Here is a 20004-nt window from a genome sequence, read left to right on the forward strand (position 1 = left end):
ACTGAAGATCCCTGATGAGGCAGGTCTCGGACTGCTTCCCTCCACCCCTTCCCTCTCACCCTTGCCACAACACTTTGTCCTTCTTACAGATCCTGCAAAAGATGGATGTCATGCTGACAACATTGCTGATCGGCCCTCCTGCCTCCAGACTCGGTGATAAGTTGCAGAGCATCTTGAAGGTCTGCAATTTGCACAGCATCAGCTTTACAGTGGATGTTCCTCACCCTAGAGTGAGGTGACATATAATAGTGAAGAGTGCCCCCTGTGCCATGCACACAGACCATAGTGCCTGCCAGGCCTGTGCCCAGCACACTCAGGGGAGCCAGGGTCTGTCCACCAAGCTCTTCTAGGGCCCCGGTGCCCCCTGGCTGCTGTCAACATCCCTTGCCCTCCACAGGTCCTTCCTGTGTCACAGTACAGCTTCCCCACAGCACTCCCGGGCCTCCTCTGCCCCCAGAGCTCTCCTTGCACCAAAGCAGTGGTGGATTTGAGAGAATTTGAGCCCTACCTTTGTGCACCACACATCTGGAGCTGCCATTGCCCTGCTTTCCTGGTCCCCTGTGCTTTCCTTCCCAGTGTGAACGGGGCTTTGCTCCAGCTCTGAGGAATTCCATGATGGGCAGTGTGAGTCCAGGCAGTTCTGCTGGAGCAGTTGTCAGCTCCCAGAGCAGACCAGAAGCTTTTCTTCCCACAGGTGCTGCTGGAATTTACCACTTCTTCAAGCATAGCTGTGCAGGTAAACGCCATGGAGAGGATCTGGAATCTGTTTGCTTTCCTGAACAACTGTTGCAGTGAAGAGGTAAGGAGCCAGGCACCCACCAGCCAGGCCATCTCCCTTTCCCTTCTCACGGATTCCTGCGAGGCAAACCTGGGCCTAGCACAGGTGGGGGCCGTGAGCATGGCTCTGCCCTGAAGGGAGGGTCTTTGTTCCTCCTTTCCCCTGACTGAATGTGTCATGTCTTCCTTCCTTCTTTCCATAGCCATTTGGAAAATACCTCCAGCCTTCTCAGAGGACAGCCGTTGTCCTCAAGACTCTTGACATAATGAGTAGCTACAGCACCGAAGATGATGAGTATCATTGGGCTGAATTCATGATGGACGTAGCACTTGAAGACCCTGCCACCTGGCTGATGGAAGTAAGCAGCCTGTGGCTGGATTGCCCTGTCCTTGAGCCCTTTCATCCCTCACGTATCCTGCCTCGAATTCCCAGCTCTTGGGCAGCAGTTTCAGTGGCCCCCGGGGCAACTGGCTGCAGTCCAGTGGCAGCTACATTCTCTCCCACATCTCCTCCAGGTGCCAAAGCTTCTGAGGTTCATCCATGAAAGCCTGAGCGACTGCACAGATTCAAAACACCAGAAACTCTTCTCACTACTTTCCACAATGGCCAACCATTTTCCTAGGGAAGTGCTCATAAGCATCTTGACAGACCTTCCGACACTTGACAGGTACGAGCCCCAGAAGCCCTGGGGGCTTTTTCTATGTGGGGAGAAGGACCTGGAGAATCTCTGGCCCCTCCATCGCATGGTGCGCATCCTCCCAGTGGAGTGGGCCCCTCCATCGCAAGGTTCTCGCCAGCCCTGTTGGAGCAGCCAGGGTCTCAGCATCCAGACTGGACCAAGGCAGCCCAGAGACCCCATCACGATCCCTCCTGCCCCACAGGGAGCACCACCTCAGGCCCCTCCTGCTTGCCCAGCCTGATCCCCCAGGGCTCCCTAAGCACGGGGTGGCGAGGTCCAGGGCTGCAGGACAGCCCGGGGCCTGCGGGGTTGGTCTGGGTCATGGCGCTGTTACCAGGGCAGCCCTGCCAACAGTGTGTTCTGGGCTTGCAGCACTACGCTGGACATCTGGAAGGTGATACTTTCCCTTCCAATTACTTCAGAGAAGATCTTTCAGGAGCTACAGTATGTTCTCTGGGACAATGAAGTGTGCAGCTTCTTTGCAGTCAACGCCATGGACTTAAGCACCGTTCGCTTGGCTGTGAGTAACCAGACAACACACCTTGTTCCCCTTTGGGGCTATGTGTGCTCCTCCAGGAAAACAGGCATGGTCCTCTCCCCATCCCATCTTCTCCAGCCTGTCACCTCTTCCAGGACACAAGGACACAGCCCCTTAGGGCCAGCACCAGCCCCCCTCCACCAGCCATGCGGGGTCCGTGTGCTCAGACATGAAGCCTGCCCCTTTCCTGGCAGTGCTGTCTTTCCCCCGGCTCCTGGCAATGACTGGGGCAGAGTCAGGACAATGTCTGGGGCTGGGGCAGAGCCATGGCCTCTGCACGGGCTGAGCAAGCTGTGAGGCCAGGGACTAGTAGCACCTGTAGCCACCTGCTTCCAGTGCCTGCTTTGTGCCACATGGTGCTGGTCAGTCGCTCCTCAGAGGTGTGAGACCAAGAGGCTGCGGATGGCCAGAGGGAAGGAGGAGCAGGCAAAGAAAGGATGCTCTGTGTTGCCAGGCGCAGGGCACACAGAAGCCACACACTCCTCCGCAGGCATGGCTGCTCCAGGACGGGCTGTGTGTCCCTCATGTCCTGCCCTGAGCTGCCAGGGGAGCCAGGAGCTGCAGGGCGCAGCCCGTAGGCTCTGTCCATTTCTCATGGCTGTGTTCGTTTCAGATGATGTACCCCACGAATCAGATAATGTTGGATTTCTGTGACCCAGACAAGTTTCGGGTGTGTCTGAGGCTTCAAAGCCTGCCAATGCTCTGGATGGTGCTCAGAGCCCTCGACACGATGTCAGAGAGACCTGAGGTGGTGAGTGAGACATTGCCAAGTGAAGACCTTTTGACAACCTGGTGCTGGGGCAGGAGGCAACGCCGTGGCTTGGCCTAGGCTGGGAGGCAGGAGGTGGGGTGGGTTGTGGTGTGGTGGGTTGTGGTGGGGCCTGGTGGCTGCCTGTGGAGCTTTCCAGAAGCTTTCCCGATGGGTTCCCTGGAAGCAGGTGGCAAAGAGGGTGACTCAGCAGGGGATACAGGATCTCTGCTCTCTTGAAGTCCCTTCCCTGTGCCCTTCTGTCCCCACAACACAGTCTGTGCTACCAGGACACAGGGCAGGAGTCTGGTGCTCCGTAATCAGATTATTTTGGCCAGGATGGCCCTTCCCCTCTTGACTAAAAGCAAATGGTGTCGTTCTGTACAGAGAGGAAAATTGTTGGTCCTGCTGCCGGACATGATGAATACACTGCAGTATGACAACACGTGCATCACCATGAAGGCCTTGACTATCTTCAAAAATGTGATTCATCATCTGGAGAAGAAGGAGGCCAGCCGCATCGCTCTGGCACTGGCTGGGAGACTCCTGCCTCTGTTTAACAATGTAAGACTGCTGTTGGTGACTGAGCCCCACAGACGGGCACCCTGCAATGGCACTGCCCTTCGGCCCAGGCCTGTGGGCAGCACTCGGGCAAGGCCTTCTCCTCTCTCTGATCCTCTGGGTTATGGTGGGCTGTCTTCTGGGCTCTGCAGTGCAGCAGGGCTTCTCCCTGTCGAGTTGAGAGCTCTGGGCAGCCAAGAGCTTCTGTTCTGGGGGCAGGAAGATGAAGGCTGAGCAGTCTTAGAATGCCCCAGAGGCATTATCAAAGGCCAGCTATGTCTCCTCCTCAGCCCATTCCCAGTAGAGCTTTGCTTTGACATGGCTGGTGCAGCTACTAGTAAAAGTGGGCCAGCTGGGACTGCACTCTGAGACACACACGGCCTGTGCAGGAAACCTGTTTCTTTGCCTTGTGCGGGCCTCCAGCTCCTTTGTTCCGAACACGAGGCTTCACCCTTCACATCAGCCTCCCTATGGCCTTTGCTCCCCATGGACAGGGGGAGGCTGGCAGTTGGAGAAGTCCTCCTTTTGTCCTCCCTAACAGGTGTCCAGTGAGGTGCGAGAATGCTCCGTGCTCCTCTTCAAAGACTTGATGGAGTTTGTGCTGTGGTGGAAAAAAGGAGAAATGAAGAAGACCGTGCACAGGGCCATTATTCCACTGCTTTTCCGGATGAGTGACGAGACTGAGAGTGTGGCCAAGGTACAGATTTCAGACCTGGCCATTGACGTAGGCACTGGGTGTGCTGACACCAGAAGGGTATTCTGGGCATGGGGGGGGCCAGGGTAGCAGGCAATCAGACACTTTAGGTATGTGTGTGCGGTGCCATCTCCCTGCCTCTGCTTCTCCACAGGTCTCTGCAGAAGCCCTACTTGCTTGTGCAAAGTTCCTGAAGTGGAAAGAGCTTGAGCAGCTGGCTCAGAACAAAAACGCCATTAAGATTTGGGAGTACTTGGTAAGGAGAACCACACAGCCCCAGGCCCCATATGGACAAGCCTGTCTGACATGCCCAGGCTGCTCCAGCCCAGAGTCCCCCGCCTGCTGCTGCATTGTGGCTCCGTTCCCTCCAGCACAGAGCCCCAAGGGCTCTTCTGCAGGCCCCTCTGCCTTCCCCACCCCCAGGATGCGGGAGGAGACCCTAGCCCATCTGGGCCTTGGCAGCGGGACAGAAGGGTCTCCTAACTCTTTCCAAACCTCAGCCCCACAGAGCTCCTGGCTGGGAGCTCCGGATGGCCTGGGGGAAAGGGGAAGGGGGGTGCTGGCAGGAGGGAGTCGTCCAGCTGGCTGGGGAGGGTCTGTGAGCTCTGTGCCCTTGTGCTTTCCCCAGCTCAAGCAGAAGAGGAGCAGGGTGGAAGGATACCTGCAGCAGAGCCTGCCATACCTGGAGGATGCTCAGGACAACTTGCGAAAGAAGGCTGTCAAATTCATCGGTAAGCCAAGGCCCTGCTTCCCTGTCTGGGCCCTGCCCTGGCAGCAAGGCCCAGCCCTGTGGGCCCTGAAGCCCCTGATTGTACCCCAGGAGCCCTGTGCCTCCCTCAGCCCCCTGCCCATGCACGTGGGCCTGGTGTGTGCCTTGCTCAAGCTCCCCCTTAGGCTCCGTCCTTGGTGGGAAGCTGGAGGGGACACAGGCAGGCTGGCTGGACATGGGGCTGTGCTGGGAAGCAGGCTCTGACAATAGCACTGTGCCTAGGGATTGCTGTCTACTGTGCTGACATCCGGAGTGAGGAGAAGCTGAATGAGCTCATCCAAGGTGAGTGCGGTCGGTGCTGGGGGTGCTGCGCCCAGTGGACAGGGGTTAGAGCCTGCACAGTGTGCAGCCATGCCTTCCCATGCTCCAGGGAAATGGGGGAGACATGTGGGAAGCTCCTGAGCAGCAGTTTCCAGCTGATCCCTTTGTCCCACTTGCTTCCCCTGGCCAGGGAAGGAGACAGGTGGGGCTGGCATGGCCTGGAGGCATGCCAGGAGGTCTCTGAAGGTCCGTGGTGTTATAAGTTGCCCCCTTAATTAATTTTCAGAGAGCATTGCATTAATCATAGAAAGGAATTTATTGAGTAAGCCAACAGCAAGCAAAACAGCGCTGGGCGGCCGGGGAGTCTCGGCTCCGCCAACGGCATGCACCTCACCCCCGCCAGGGTCCCTTTTTATATCTTGGTAATTCCGGGATTACGCAGCACATCCTGGGATATTCTGCGACTGCGCGCACTGTTGCTGGGGGGCCGTCTCTGTCCCTCTGGTGCTCGTGAAGATGAAGGCCGTAGTCTTCCTCGGCGTTGTGGTTCAACGTATTTTTTTTATTTGGTCATGTTGGCCCAGCGTGAGACAGGAAGGCAAGATGTTGATACACTAGTTTAGCAGCTTATCAGGAGGTGGTTACATGAGCTTTGCAGCAGTGTCTTTGAACAAAAGAGACAACTGAGATGCAGAAGGAGAGAAGGGGAGGGGGTTCTCTTTTTTGTTACATTAAGCAAAAGAATTTTCATAGTGTCTAGCCAAGCATTATACAGCTCCTTACTTCAGCAGGGAGCTTTCACAACTCCCGCTCCTCAAACAGAACTCCTTGTTTTTATAATACAGAAGACAATGAACAAACATTTATTGTGTATTACAGGTGGGTTTCATCTCTGCTCTATTTCTTTCTGTTGCAGCCCTCCAAGTTGTCCTGAAGGATGTCAATACACCAGTGTGTCTTCTGGCAGCTCAGATCATCCTAAAAATAAGAAGTCAAATGAAGACGCCAATACCTCTATGGGTTCGGCTTGCAGAATGTTGCTGCTGGCCCTGCATAGCCAGGGCAAATGACTCTTTTTAATTAAAGCTGGAATAGCAAATCCAGCTATTAAGATATAACATGCTACAAAGAGCATGTTAAAAGACGTTATAAACATTAGATCAGTTTAATGGTTGATGATCACTTTTGTTTGTTTGTGTTTGTTTTTGTTTTGTTGTTGTGTTGTTTTGTTTTGATGTTGGGTTTGCTGTGTTTGTTTTCAGAATTGTGTTGTATGGCACGTTACTTGTATGTGTTCCCTGTTGTGCTGTCTGTCATTTCTGGGGGGTGGTTTAGTGTTATCATATTGCTCTGCTGTGTAACTCTGCCTTCTGATATGATAAAATTACTGGTTGTGAGACTAGTGGGGCCATAACCTCTGTGCTTCTGGAACCATCTCTTGGAAACTATTAATAATGTTGTGGTTTAAGCTAGCTGGCAGCTAAGCACCACACAGCCGTTCACTCACCTTCCCCCCCTCCCTCTCTGGGGTAGGAGAGAGAATCAGAAAAACAATGAAAACCTGTGGGTTGAGATAGAGACAGTTTATTAGGACAGTAAAGAAAGGAAACCAATAATAATGATAATAGTACTACTAATAATGTGTACAAACAAGTGATGCACAATGCAATCACTCGCCACCCGCTGACTGGTGCCCAGCCTATCCCTGAGCACCCAGTCCCCCCAACCCAGCCAGCCCCCCCATATAACTGTTCACACCAGCTACAAGGAGGAAAATTAACTCAATTCTAGCTGAAACCAGGACACTATCCTAGTAGATCACGTTTAGTATTCATTTGTGCACGTCATCTTCTCCATTCCAAGACTCGACTTGTGTGTAGCACATGTGCATATCTGCATGCCAAAGATTCTCCCCACTGAGGTTTTCTTTGGACTCGCGTTTGGAGAAATGTCACTGCTGTGGGTTTTGTGTTGCTGCTGGGGAAAAGCACAGCTTTGTGCATCCAGTTGCATTAGGATATTGTCTCAGAATCCTGATGGTGCACTGGGCTCCTGACTTGTCAGATGCTGGGCCTAGCCAGGCAAGAATGCAGAGGAGACAATATCATGCATTGTTTGTCTAACCTCACTGACCTTCATTTAATTTTCAATCCCTCGGTGCTACCATCCTTTGCCACCCCTTTGTGCCCCATTCTTTATCTCACCAAATGGTTGACACAGGCAAAGGAGGGGATTAGTTGAGGCAACCAAGTGGTGAGACCGAGAGCAGTGTCTCTCCAGGGAACTAGACCACTTGTACGACTATGCATCACTAGGAGGGTTGCTGTTCACCACGTGAGCTAAAGTGCAGGCACACTGATTCTGACATAAGCTTGCATTATCCCACCTCTGCGTATCCTCCACTCCATTCTCGCTTGTTGGTAAAGTGAGATTTAGTCCATTTCATTTATTTGCTGATAGAAGGTGAGGTCCTCTATGCAGAAGTATTATGTTCTCCCTTAATCCCACTTTAAATCCAGGTTGGGAAGAAAAATGTTAAAGGTGTTGACTTACAACAGTGTCTGATTGTGAAAATTAGCTTGTTAGGATGACACATGACATGATAAAGATAGGCTACATACAATCTTTTAAACTAACCCTAGTCTAGTAGGAATGCATTTGATATTACCTTGTGAGGATAATGGTGAAATAAAGCACACATTAGAAAAAAGATCTTTATCTGATACAGAACAGGAGATGTCCATTTATTTTCACTTTTCCAGTTGTTCATCTGTCTTTGTTGGTTTGGATGGGTTTATTTGGTTGTTTGCTTGGTGTCATTTTGCCTCAAGCAAAGATCCTTTACAGTTGTCACTACTGAGTGGGTCGTGCCACTGTCTAAAAGGAAATCAGTTGTGTCTTCCCCAGTCTTAATAGGAACCAGGGTTTAGAGACTGGAATTTCATTCCCTGGTCTCCAGCATTCTGAGTCTAAATCTTCCAGGGTTCACCACAGAATGTTTAGGTTGAGTATAAGGAAAAAAATTCTTCACTGAAAGGTTTGTGAGGCATTGGAACAGACTGCCCCGGGAAGGAGTTAGTAGTCACCATCCCTGAAGGTATTCAAAAATGAGTGGATTTGGTGCTAGGGACATGGTTTAGTGGTGGACTTGACAATGCTATGTTAATGGTTAGACTTGATGATCTTAGAGGTCTTTTCAAACTTAAACGATTCAATGATGTAATCACAGAATGGTTGAGGTTGGAAGAGACCTCTGAAGATCATCTAGTCCAACCTCCCTGCCAAGCAGGATCACCTAGAGCATTGTGCAGGATTGCATCCAGGTGGGTTTTGAATGTCTCCAGAGAAGGAGACCCCACAACCTCTCTGGGCAACCTGTTCCAGTGCTCTGTGGTCCTCAAAGTTGTGGTGGTTTTACCTTGGTAGACAGATGAACTCCACCACAACCACGCCGTCATAATTTCCCTTCCTTAGAAGAGAAGGGGAAGAAGAAAAGAAAAGAAATAACTCATGGGTTGAGATAGATAAGGATAATGTAATTAAAAGAAAAGATAACTATTAGGGAAAAAAATATATTATTAATTAAATAATTTAACAAAAGGGAAAAAAAGGAAAAGGGAAAAGAAAAAACAAAAACAACAACAAAAAAGCAAAGGCTAACTTCCCACAAACACGTGATACTTGACCACATCCTTGATGAGAACAGATGTTTTCACAACTAGAGCCCACTCCTCCGCTCTTCTTCCATTTTCCACTTTTTATTGCTGAGTGTGACATCACAGGGCATGGAATATCCTCTTGGTTGGTTTAGGTCAGCTGCCTTGGTAATGTTCCTTCCTCACCTCTTGCCCATCCCCATCCTGCTGGCTCTTGGGGGATTAGAGGGAGTCCTGATGCAGTGCCAGTACTGCTCAGCAGCAGACATAGCAGTGGTGTGATACCAATGCTCTTCTACTTACACGTGCAGAGCACAGCACTCTATGGGCTGCTGCAGGGAAAGTTAACATCCCAGCCAGACCCGGTACAGCTGCCCGGGGGTACTATGGAGTCTCCTTCTCTGGAGACATTCAAAACCCTCCTGGACGCGTTCCTATGTAACATGATCTGGGTGTTCCTGCTCTGACAGGGGATTGGACTACCTGATCTTTCAAGGTGCCTTCCAATCCCTACAATTCTGTGATTATGTGATTCTGTGTAATACCATCATGATTATACTGGCTATAGCCACAACTACACATTAAGACTTCTTAACAATGCACAGTCAATACTTTAACACCATATATACATGTACATAACAACCAATTAAGCTGAATATCACTAACAATATCAATCCCATGGCTAGGATCTTGTCAATTCTTTAACATAATACTTACATATCAACAGTGATTGGTGCCTTTATCACAAACAGATGGCCCAGCTTCACCTCTATAAAAACCTCCTGTGTCCTGGGCCACAAAGTTTGAGAAATCAAGTTGTGTTTTTGCAGCAGAACATGTTTTTGAAGTAGAATGTGCTTTTGCAGTAGAACTTGTTTTTGAAATAGAATGTGTTTTTGTAGTAGGAAACTAACCTTGTGTATTCAAAGGTAGTTGTGTAGTCAAAACAAAGGGAAATGCTAAGTAGGTAAGTGGACAGTAGGAGGCTTCACTGTTCCAAAATGAGGAGGAAGACTGAGAAAAACTGTGTGAGAACAGTAAAAACAAAAATCACAGGCTCTCTAATCATGAGAAAAGAGGGGAAAATGAGAAATAAGAGGATTGATCAAATAAAACTGTACATATATGGTATAGAAAGGCTGTGTGGAGCACTGGTGAGAAGGGAGAGCAGCAGGCGCAGGCACTATTATAGAAATAGACCCAGTAATTCCATGCACTGACCAAGGCAAGACAAGCTTTACTGTATTGCCTTGGGGGGGGGGGGGGAGGGAGAAGTCTGGGTGGCTCTTTTGTGGAATGTGAATGAAATGCACTTTTAGTGCGAAGCGAGTGTGGAGTCCTGATCCGCGGTTCCATAGTCCTGTGAGTGGCACGGCCATAGACAGACAAAGGAAAAGACAGAAGGACGAAAGAGAGTCTCAGGGAATTAAGAGCCTTTAGTTGTATGTTATCCTGGGCATGGTAAAGTGTTCAGCAGTATACCCCTCTCCTTATCCTAGGTACAGGTGTGTGGTAACCCCGCAAACAGTCAAGTCCACGGCACCATGTCAGGAAGAGATGGGGAATAAGGGCTCCAAGGAAGAGCAGAATGGGGATGGAGACTCTGGAACTGTGTCTAAAGATGGTCCTTTGTGAAAAATGATAAGGAATTGGAAAAACAACCCAAAAAACAGGGAAAAGGAAAAAAAAATGGTTAGATATTATGTAAGTGCCTGGCCTAAAAAGCCAATAAAAGGAACTTCAGTATTTTGGCCAAAATACGGGTCTGATGAAGACTGTGTTTATCAGACTCATATTTGTATGCAAATGATAAGGTTCCTTTTTCTGGAGGAGGAATCAAGTTATGCTGCTTTCTGGGTCCAGGAGGTGAATCAGCTTTTACTGAAAAAGGGTCAGGATCAGGGGAAAGAGGAGTTAGAAGAAAGGACTGGTCAGTGAGAACCCTTGGATAATTTACTCCCTCCCTATAATCCTAATATTGTACTGACGGCAGCAGCAGCTGCCCCAGAAGGGGGAGGGGGGGAGGGGGTGGGACGGGACAATCTTGGAGGTCTCTTCCAACCTAGATTATTCTGTGATTCTATGATTCTGTCACTAAAAAGAAAGTGCACTCTAAGCTCCGATGAGAATTAGAACAATGTAAAAATGACATTGAAAATTTTCCATTTCCTGATACTAATAGTGCTGGCACTTCTATGTATCCTCTTATGGAGGTCCTGATTGGACCAGGGCAAATAGGTTATGTGAACTCTGCTGTCATCAGCGGAGAGGTTAAGAGTTTTAAGAAGGAAATTAAACCTTTAATTGAGGATCCCATTGGACTAGCAGAACAGTTAGATCAGTTTCTACAGCCTAATTGATATCCGTGGGCGGAGATTATGTCAATCCTGAGTGTGGTATTTACCGGAGAAGAGCAGGGACTGATTAGGAGGGCAGCTATGCGAGAATGAGAAAGAGCTACCTCCCCCATCCTCGGACCAGAAGTGATTCCAGGAGAGCAGAAATACCCACTTGATGACCCCAATTAGAATAGTAACAACCTGTAGCACAAAGCTCCTATGAGACTTAAGGGGCATAATAATAATGGGGATTAGGGAAGCTGTACCAAAGTCCCAGAATTTTACTAAAGCATTTGAAATGCAACAACAAAAGGATGAATCCCCTCATAACTTTCTGCAAAGACTGAGGAATAGAATGAGGAAATACTCAGGGATGAATTCGGAGGACCCTTTAGCCCAAGCGCTTTTGAAAGTACATTTTGTGACTAAAACCTGGCTGGACATACAAAAAAAGCTCCAGAAGATAGAAGGATGGAGTGAAAAGCCACTAGAGACCCTCCTGCAGGAGGCCCAAAAGGCGGATGTCAGGAGGGGAGAGGAGAAGGAAAGACAGAGCAAAACTAAGGATATCCACGCTGAAACAGGTAATGAAGCAGAGGATTGGAGACAAAGGGAGAACGTCTCAGGAGGAGAAGTCGGACCCAGAGCAGAAGGGAGAGGAAGAGAGATGACAGAATGACTGTAGTGGGTTTATATGGCAAGGTTTTGGTAGCAGGGGGCCATAGGGGTGGCTTCTGCAAGAAGAATACAGAAGCTGCCCCATGTTAGATAACAGCCCTGCCACTTGCCAGAACTGAGCCAATAAGCAATGTTGTTTGTGCCTCTGTAAGAGCATATTTAAGACAGGTTAAATAAGCCCACCTGAGTAAAAACAGCACAATGACAAGCAGAGAAAGCTACCTGTGTTGCAGCCTAAATCATGACAGGGACAAAGAAGATGCTTCAAGTGTGGTCAGGCTGGTCACTTGAAGTGGGAGTGTCCAGAACAGAAAATGAAGAGGTTGCTTGCTGTTACAAATTCAGAATAGAGGAGTCAGGGGTTCTCGGAAAGCTGGTCCCACCTAGAGCCCTTGATGACCTCATGAAGAAGTTCTGGGGCAGTTAGATCATCACTGAGCCATCAAGTATAAGGGCTTAAATTACCTAATAAATGAACTGATAAAACCCTAAGGGCAACGGGAATAGAAGGGATAGGGATAACAGCGCCACTTTTGGGGGATACCAAACTGAGCCTGTGGGATAAAACAATCACTGGGCAATTACTGTATGTACCTGAGGCAGGGACTAATTTGCTGGGGAAGGATTTGATGATGAAACTGGGTATACAGATAGTAAATTGTAAGACAGGAATTACGGTATCAATGAAGTTATTGACAGAAGATGATGAGAAAGAAATAGACCCCATAGTGTGGGTCAAGGAGGGAAACAGGAGGAATTAATATTACTCCCCTAAAGATGGCTATGCAGGAAGGATATGAGGCAATAAAGCAGAAGCTTTATTTCAACTATTTCAAGCCCTATTTCAACTGAGAGATGAAATGGTCTTAAATCAGTAATAAGAGAATGGATTGAAGATGGTTTATTGGAATCATGCATGTCTCTATCACTCCTATTCTGCCAGTAAGAAAGGCTGACAGTTCTTACCGACTGGTACAGAATCTAAGATAAATTAATGAAATAGTGTGGAAGCGCCACCCTGTGGTTCCAAATCCATATACTCCAAGAGCAAGATCCCACATGAGCATAAGTGGATTCAGTGCAATTGATTTTAAAAATGCCTTTTGGGCCTGTCCTCTGTACCCTGCGAGCAGAAACATATCTGCCTTTGAATGGGAAGACCCTGAAACAAGTCAGAAATAACAGTATAGATGGATGGTTTTACCTCAGGGGTTGACAGAATCACCAGATTTATTCCGGCAAGTCTTAGAGCAGATTTTGGAGCAATTCCAATATCCACAGGCGGTATTACTGTTGCAATATGTGAATGATCTTTTGTTATCAGGACAAGATAACACAGTGGTGAAAGAAGCCACTAACAAGTTACTAAACTTTCTGGGAAAACAGTGCTTGAGAGAATCAAAAAACAAATTGCAATATGTGGAAAGAGAAGTTAAGATTTTAGGGCATCTAGTGTCTGAGGGAAAATGGAGAATAAATCCAGAGAGGATTGAAAGAATTGTTGAGCTACCCCTAGCCAAAACTAAGAAAGACCCAAGGAAGTTCCAGGGGTTAATAGGATATTGTCAATTATGGATAGAAGCATATGCTCAGAAGTCAAAAGGGTCGTATCTTAAATTATTAGAGGAGGAGCCTAATAAACTTGAATGGACAAAAGAAGAAAAAGAGTTCGAAAATTTGAAGCGGAGCCTAATCACAGCGCCTGTTTTAGCTCTACCCACATTAAATAAGCCTTTTTATTTTTTTGCTACTGTGGATCATTAGGAGTATTGACCCAGGAATGGGGGGATAAGCAGCAACCAGTGGCTTATTTGTCTAAATTGCTAGACCCAGTTTATAGTGGATGGCCTGAATGTGTTCAAGCTGTAGCTGCAACTGCGATTCTGGTTGAAGAGAGCAGGAAATTAACTTTTGGGGGTCATCTGGTAGTTACCACTCCACACGCCGGGTTAAGACGATCTTGACTCAGAAAGCTGGGTGCTGGCTGACTGATTCTAGAATTTTGAAATATGAAGCAATACTGATTGAAAAGGATGATCTAGTGTTAGCCACAAAAGCATGCTTGAATCCAGCTACTTTCCTATGGAGAGGAGAAAGTGCCGGAGAGGGTATAGAACATAACTGCCTGGATTTAATTTATTATCAGACTAAAATGAGACCTGATTTACAAGATGTTCTCCTTGAGGAAGGAGATATTCTGTTTTTTGATGAATCTTCAAAGGTGGTACAGGGAAAGAGATATTATGGATGTGCTATAATTGATGGATTAAGTGGAGAAGTAAAACAGATGGGCCGATTACCCAATAACTGGTCAGCCCAAACTTGTGAATTGTATGCTTTGAATCAGGCGTTCACACTTCTTAAAAGGAAAAAGGGAATAATCTATCCTGATTCAAATTATACTTATGGGGTGGTTCATATATTTGGTAAAATGGGAGGAACGTGGGTTGATCAATAGTAAGGGGAAGAAACTGGTCCATGGAGAGCTTGTAAAGCAAGTCCCAGACAATTTATTATTACCTACTGAAATTGCAAGAGTGCACAAAAAAGGGCACCAGAAAAAAAAAAGAAAAAAAAAAAAAAAAAAAAAAAAGGAATCCAGTCACTGCCCAAGGTACAAAAGATACAAAAATATGTATCTGTGGGAATATTTACTCTGGCCACACAAGTATGCAGGAGTTGTGCAGTATGTCAGAAGGTAAATAGGAAAATCATCTGCAGTCAGTCTAAAGGGGGAGAGAACCAGTAATTCAACCCTTCCAGAGTATACAGGTGGATTTTACAGAACTCCCTAAAATAGGCAGATTTAAATACTTACTAGTTTTAGTGGAAGCTTTCCCTTCAGTATCTGCTACTGTGAACACAGTAACTAAAGTAATGCTCAAACAAGTAATTCCCAGGTATGGAACTGTTGAAAATGTTGACTCTGATCAGGGAAGTCACTTCACATCACAGGTACTACAAGGGCTAATGCAGACTCTGGAGATTAACTGGGAATTTCACACTCCTTTGCATCCTTCATCTTCTGGAAGAGTGGAGCGAATGAATCAGATAATAATAAACAAAGAAAGAAAGAAACAAACAAAAACAATTAACTAAATTAGTTCTGGAAACTCGACTTCCCTGGACAAAATGTTTACCTTTGGTGCTTCTACGAATTCAAACAGCACCAAGCAAAGATGTGAGAGTTCCACCATATGAAATATTATTTGGATTGCCATTGCTGGGCAGAGGGGAATTACCTCCAAGCTGCACTTTGTGGCAGCTTATTACTTATTAGCCACAACTGACCTCATCACAGCCTTCCCACACTTCTCCTCCTAATGGCCTATTAACCGGTCAAATACATGTCACCTCACATTCATCGTTGAAGGACAAGTGAGTGTTCAGCGGCTTCTAGTGGACTCTACTCTGAGTGAAGAAAGCATACCTGAGAACACTATCTCTCTGAGTAATGGTAGGGAAATACTTGTCAACTGTCCCGGTACAATTGGGAAGGGTTCTAGAAATACGATACGACCAGTTGCCCAGCAACTATATATATAGAAATGCCTCTATATCAATGAACACAGCATGGGAAACAAGCAAGAGGAATTGGAAACCATGGTTCAGTTAGACAAATATGACCTGATTGCTGTCATTGAAATATGGTGGGATGGATCACATTATTGGAACACTGGGACAGAGGGCTGCAAACTCTTCAGAAGGGATAGACAGAGAAGGAAGGGAGGTAGCATCACCCTCTACATTAGAGAAAGAATCGATCGTGAAGAGTTGCCACTGAGAAACAGCCATGCACAAGTTGAGAGTTTGTGGGTGAGAGTTACAGACCGCACCAAGAAGCGACAGCTTGTGGCTGGGGTCTACTACAGGCTGCCTGATCAAGGGGAGCCAGTGGATGAGGCATTCTTGCTTCAACTACAAGAAGCGTCACACTCGCACCCTCCCATCCTGATGGGGGGCTTCAACCACCTGGATGTCTGCTGGGAAAACTCCACAGCAGGCTGTGAGCAGTCCAGAAGATTCCTGGAGTGCATTGAGGATAACTTCCTGGTCCTGGTACTAGACAACCCACCCAGAGGAGAAGTGTTATTGACATGGTGCTCAACAACACAGAAAAAAGGGAAACATCACTCCCATTTTTAAAAAGGGTAGAAAGGAGGACCCGGGGAACTACAGGCCACTGAACCTCACCTCTGTGCCTGGAAAGCTCACGGAAAAGATCCTCCTGGAAAAGCTTGAGAAGTGGGCCCACGTGAAACTCAGGAGTTCAGCTGAATCACCGCCCTGAGCCAGGGAAACCAGCAGCCCTTCTCCCACCTTGTCTGTGTGCCCCCTGAGTGTGCCCACAGAGCAGGCTCTGTGCTAACACAGGGGTGAGCTTTGTTCATTTGACTGCTGCTCCCAGAGCATTAGACGGAAATTTGAGTAGGTGGCTGATGAACCTCAGCATAAACCTGCACTCATCTCTGCTTCAGATTCTTGCTTCCAGGGTTCCCACAGGGCTGCAGGCGTCCCTCTAGAAGGGTGCAGCTCTCCCATGATATCTCTGTGTTATCTAGGAGCTCCACGCAGAAGACACCTTGGTGCTAAAGCCATGGATGGCTCAATGTGGCCATCTGCAAATTCCTCAGGCATGGCTGGGGGCTAGAAGACAATGCCCCCAAATAAAATCCCCACAGCCCTGCTCTGCACTTGGGTGAGCTGGGAAGGAAAATGCTAAAGAGGACTTGGATAACACGAGTGGATTTAATCTGAGATCCCACCACGTCCCTCATTACCAATTGCTGTAATGACTGGTTTCTCCTGTGCCCACAGCAGAGTCCCCCCCCCTTTTTTTTTTCTGGCACCTTGAGCCAGCACCTAGCCCAGATCATTTAATTATTTTATTGGGAAATGACTAATGTGGCCTTCGCTCTGCTCAGAGTGCTTGGTCTTAGCTCACAAACGAAGTCGATTCCATCTCCTTGAATATTCTCAGGCATGATCCTGAATGTCTGTCTTCTGCCGCTGTAGCACAACGAATCGCACTATGTCTATCTTCCTGTAAGCTGACGGGGTTTGTCTCAGCCACTTGTAGAATCACAGAATCTGAAAGGTTGGAAAAGACCTCCAGGATCATCTGGGCCAACCATCGCCCTACCAGCAGTGTCACCCACTAAACCCTGTCCCTGAGCACCACGTCCAACATTGCCTTAAAAACCCCCAGGGACGGTGACTCCAGAACTTTTCAGCACTCTGTCTGTTTGCCCTTATCCAGCATTCCCCCCTTATCCAGGGGGGTGGGGGTGGGGATGGGGGGGGTCAGGACCCCAAAAACCGGGTCCCGGTGACCCCAAATCCCCGGAATCCCTCCCCCCATTCCCTAACCGGTCCCCGGTGCCCCCCCCAAACCCCAACACCTCCCTTCCCGGTGCCCCCAAACCCCCGGAACCCGCCCCCGGTGCCCCCCCCCGGTTCCCCACCGCCTCCCGGGCCGTGCTGGGCCCTGAGGAAGGCTCCCACGGGCGCGGGGCCGTCGCTGCCGACCCTGCAGGGCAGGAGCTGGGCCCGGAGCCGCTCCGGGGACCCCCCCGGGGCCGCCCGCACCCGCGCGGGCGCCGCCATTTTGGAGGGGAAGTGACGTCTGCCGCGCGACTCACCCGCCGCGCGGGGGATGATGGGAGTTGTAGCTCACCCTCTCACCCCCAGCCCCCCTTATACGCCCCTGAACCAACGCTCAGCCTCGTTAACGCCCCAGGAGAAGCTCCCAGCCCCTTTTATGCCCCATGAACCCCCCCCTCCCCCACCCCACTCACTTTTCTACCCCATAAACACCCCCCCCAGCCACACTAATGCCCCATGGACCCCACCCCACAGACCCATTTATGCCCCAGGGAACCTTTGGGTACACCTGAACCCCCCTCGGGAGCCTTTACGCAACCCCCCACACAACAGGCCTCTGCACTTTCTCCAAACAACCCTGATTATGACCCTAACCCTAATTATGACACTAACCCCAATTAGGACCCTAACCCCAATTAGGACCCCAACCCTAATTAGGACCCTAAAAAACACGAATGTTGCCACTCTCTCCCACCAAAAAGTGCTCCCAATGGAAGCCTTTGGGTACACCTGAACTCCCCTGGAGAGCCTTTATGCAACACCCCCACACAACAGGACTCTGCGCCTTCTCTCTTTCCAAATAAAACGTTTGGAAAAAGCCTAAATAAAAACCTAAACTTGGAGATTTTGTTGTTGTTGTTTCTTTGTTTGCTTGTTTTTAACTTAGGGTTTTTCAAATTTGAGTTGCAGTTAGAATTACGATGAGCTTTGGAGTTAGAGTTACAGTTGGAGTTAGACTTGTTGGAGTTGGACGTAGAGATAAAGTTGGAGTTGGAGAGTTGGAGTTAAGAGTTAGAGTTAAAAATCACAGAATCACAGAATCGGAAAGGTTGGAAAAGACCTCCAAGATCATCTGGGCCAACCATCGCCCTACCAGCAGTGTCACCCACTAAACCCTGTCCCTGAGCACCACGTCCAACATTGCCTTAAAAACCCCCAGGGACGGTGACTCCAGAACTTTTCAGCACTCTGTCTGTTTGTCCTTATCCAGCTCCTCGTCTTTTTAATTTGTTTGATGTTACTTTAACTAAGAGGAAGATGTATAATTCCCTGCCTATCAGTACACAACACTCCCTGAAGAGTAACGCTTTTTGGGTAGGTGAACTCCAATGGAGCCATACAGCTGAGGAGTGTTTTATTGTTTGGTAAACTGTCTCGTGTTTTTCTGTTGTTGGCTTTAAAATAGGAAAACCCTTCTGTGCCTGTGTGCAGCCAGTTCTCTGAGGAAAGCAGGTGGGATCTGGAGCTAAGGAGCAGTGAAATGTGGCTGCTGATTTCAGTGGAGAAGCCTGGTGTAAGGATGCGTGCTGCAAGCCCCAGGTGGCCAAGTGGCTGTCCTGGGAGGGTGACGAGCAAGGTTCTCCATCCAGTGCCTGGCCCCAAGCCACTGCTTTGCCAACCTGCCCACACCTCCTTAGGAGAAACACCACCTAAGGAATGCTGCTGTCACTATTTGCCTACGCTGGAGAGTAACGAAAAGTACCTATCCATCGAGTGCACACCGAATGTTTCCTCTTTACCTACACTCCCAGAGCCTCCCTAATGAGGTGTACAAGATGGAAAGGCTTGAAGAAACTTGTTGGAACAGACGTGGCGTGTTAAGAATTTCTGTCTTTTAATGACCCTGTGGGGCGCTTGGTGCTCTGCTACCTCAGACACTGGGAGAAATCTGAAGAAATCTCTGGAGGAGCTAAAGTTAGAAGCAAACACCAAAGTTTCTCGGAGCATTAAATTGGCCTCACTGAAGGCCATTAAAGACAAAGCTTCCCCGGGGACTTGTTAGAGCAGCTTAGCTGGAGGCTGTGACTGCAGGTAGGCAAGGGCACATCCGTCTCCCTGTGATCCCCACCCTGCTCTCACCAGGGCATTGCCGTACCTTCAGAAATATCTCTGGGCTCTCACTGACTGTTCCTTGAAAGACACTGGCACGGTCTGACCCCAGACTTCCAAACGTCCTTTGAGGGACGTTTCTTTCTTCCTCATTCCCACTCCCAACCTTCAGAGCTGACTCTAACTTCTTCCTCCTGTTTTCTACTGCCAAGCAAAGCTTCCCCATCTCGGAAATCTCACCCCTCGAGCGGGCATCCCTACTGATCAGGCTTCCTGTGGTGTATCATGAGAGCAGGCAGAAGCTGCCTCACCATCATCGTCCAAGCTCTGGGCCTACTGCTGGCCTTGGAGCTCCTTGGACAGACACGGCCAAGCCGTGTGCCTCCAGCTCTGCAGTCCTGTGCTCACGTGCAAGGGACACGACAACCCGTCCCCAGGCCTTCTTCCTCTATGTGCTTATCAGGTGCTCAGGCAAAGGAGATCCCACAGCCACCATGCCAGCCACACACCTGCTGCTGGACTGTCAGGAACACTGGCAAATGGGAGCCGAAATGCACAGATCCCAGCCAGCCTCCTAGAAATTTTCATGCTGGGGAGAAGGGCTAGGGATTAGGGTGAGCAAGAGGGTAGAAGCAAAGGTGAGGCTCTAAGGGACTGGATCTTGGCTTCCCGGTACGGGTGGAAGTGCTGGGGATTAGAGTATTGGGCTCCTGTCGGGCCGAGTCGTGACATTTAGGGCCAGGCTTAGGGCAAACTTGACTCAGGGTTAGTCCCTAACACGAATGCGTTCCCAGTCAGTGCTGCAGCAGTAGCTGCCCCGAATAGTAGTTGTCCCGAATGCCTTTTACATCTCCAAAAAGTCTTTGCTC

The sequence above is a fragment of the Aythya marila genome, assembly GCF_965140915.1.
Source record: "Aythya marila genome assembly, chromosome: 35".
NCBI lineage: Eukaryota > Metazoa > Chordata > Aves > Anseriformes > Anatidae > Aythya > Aythya marila.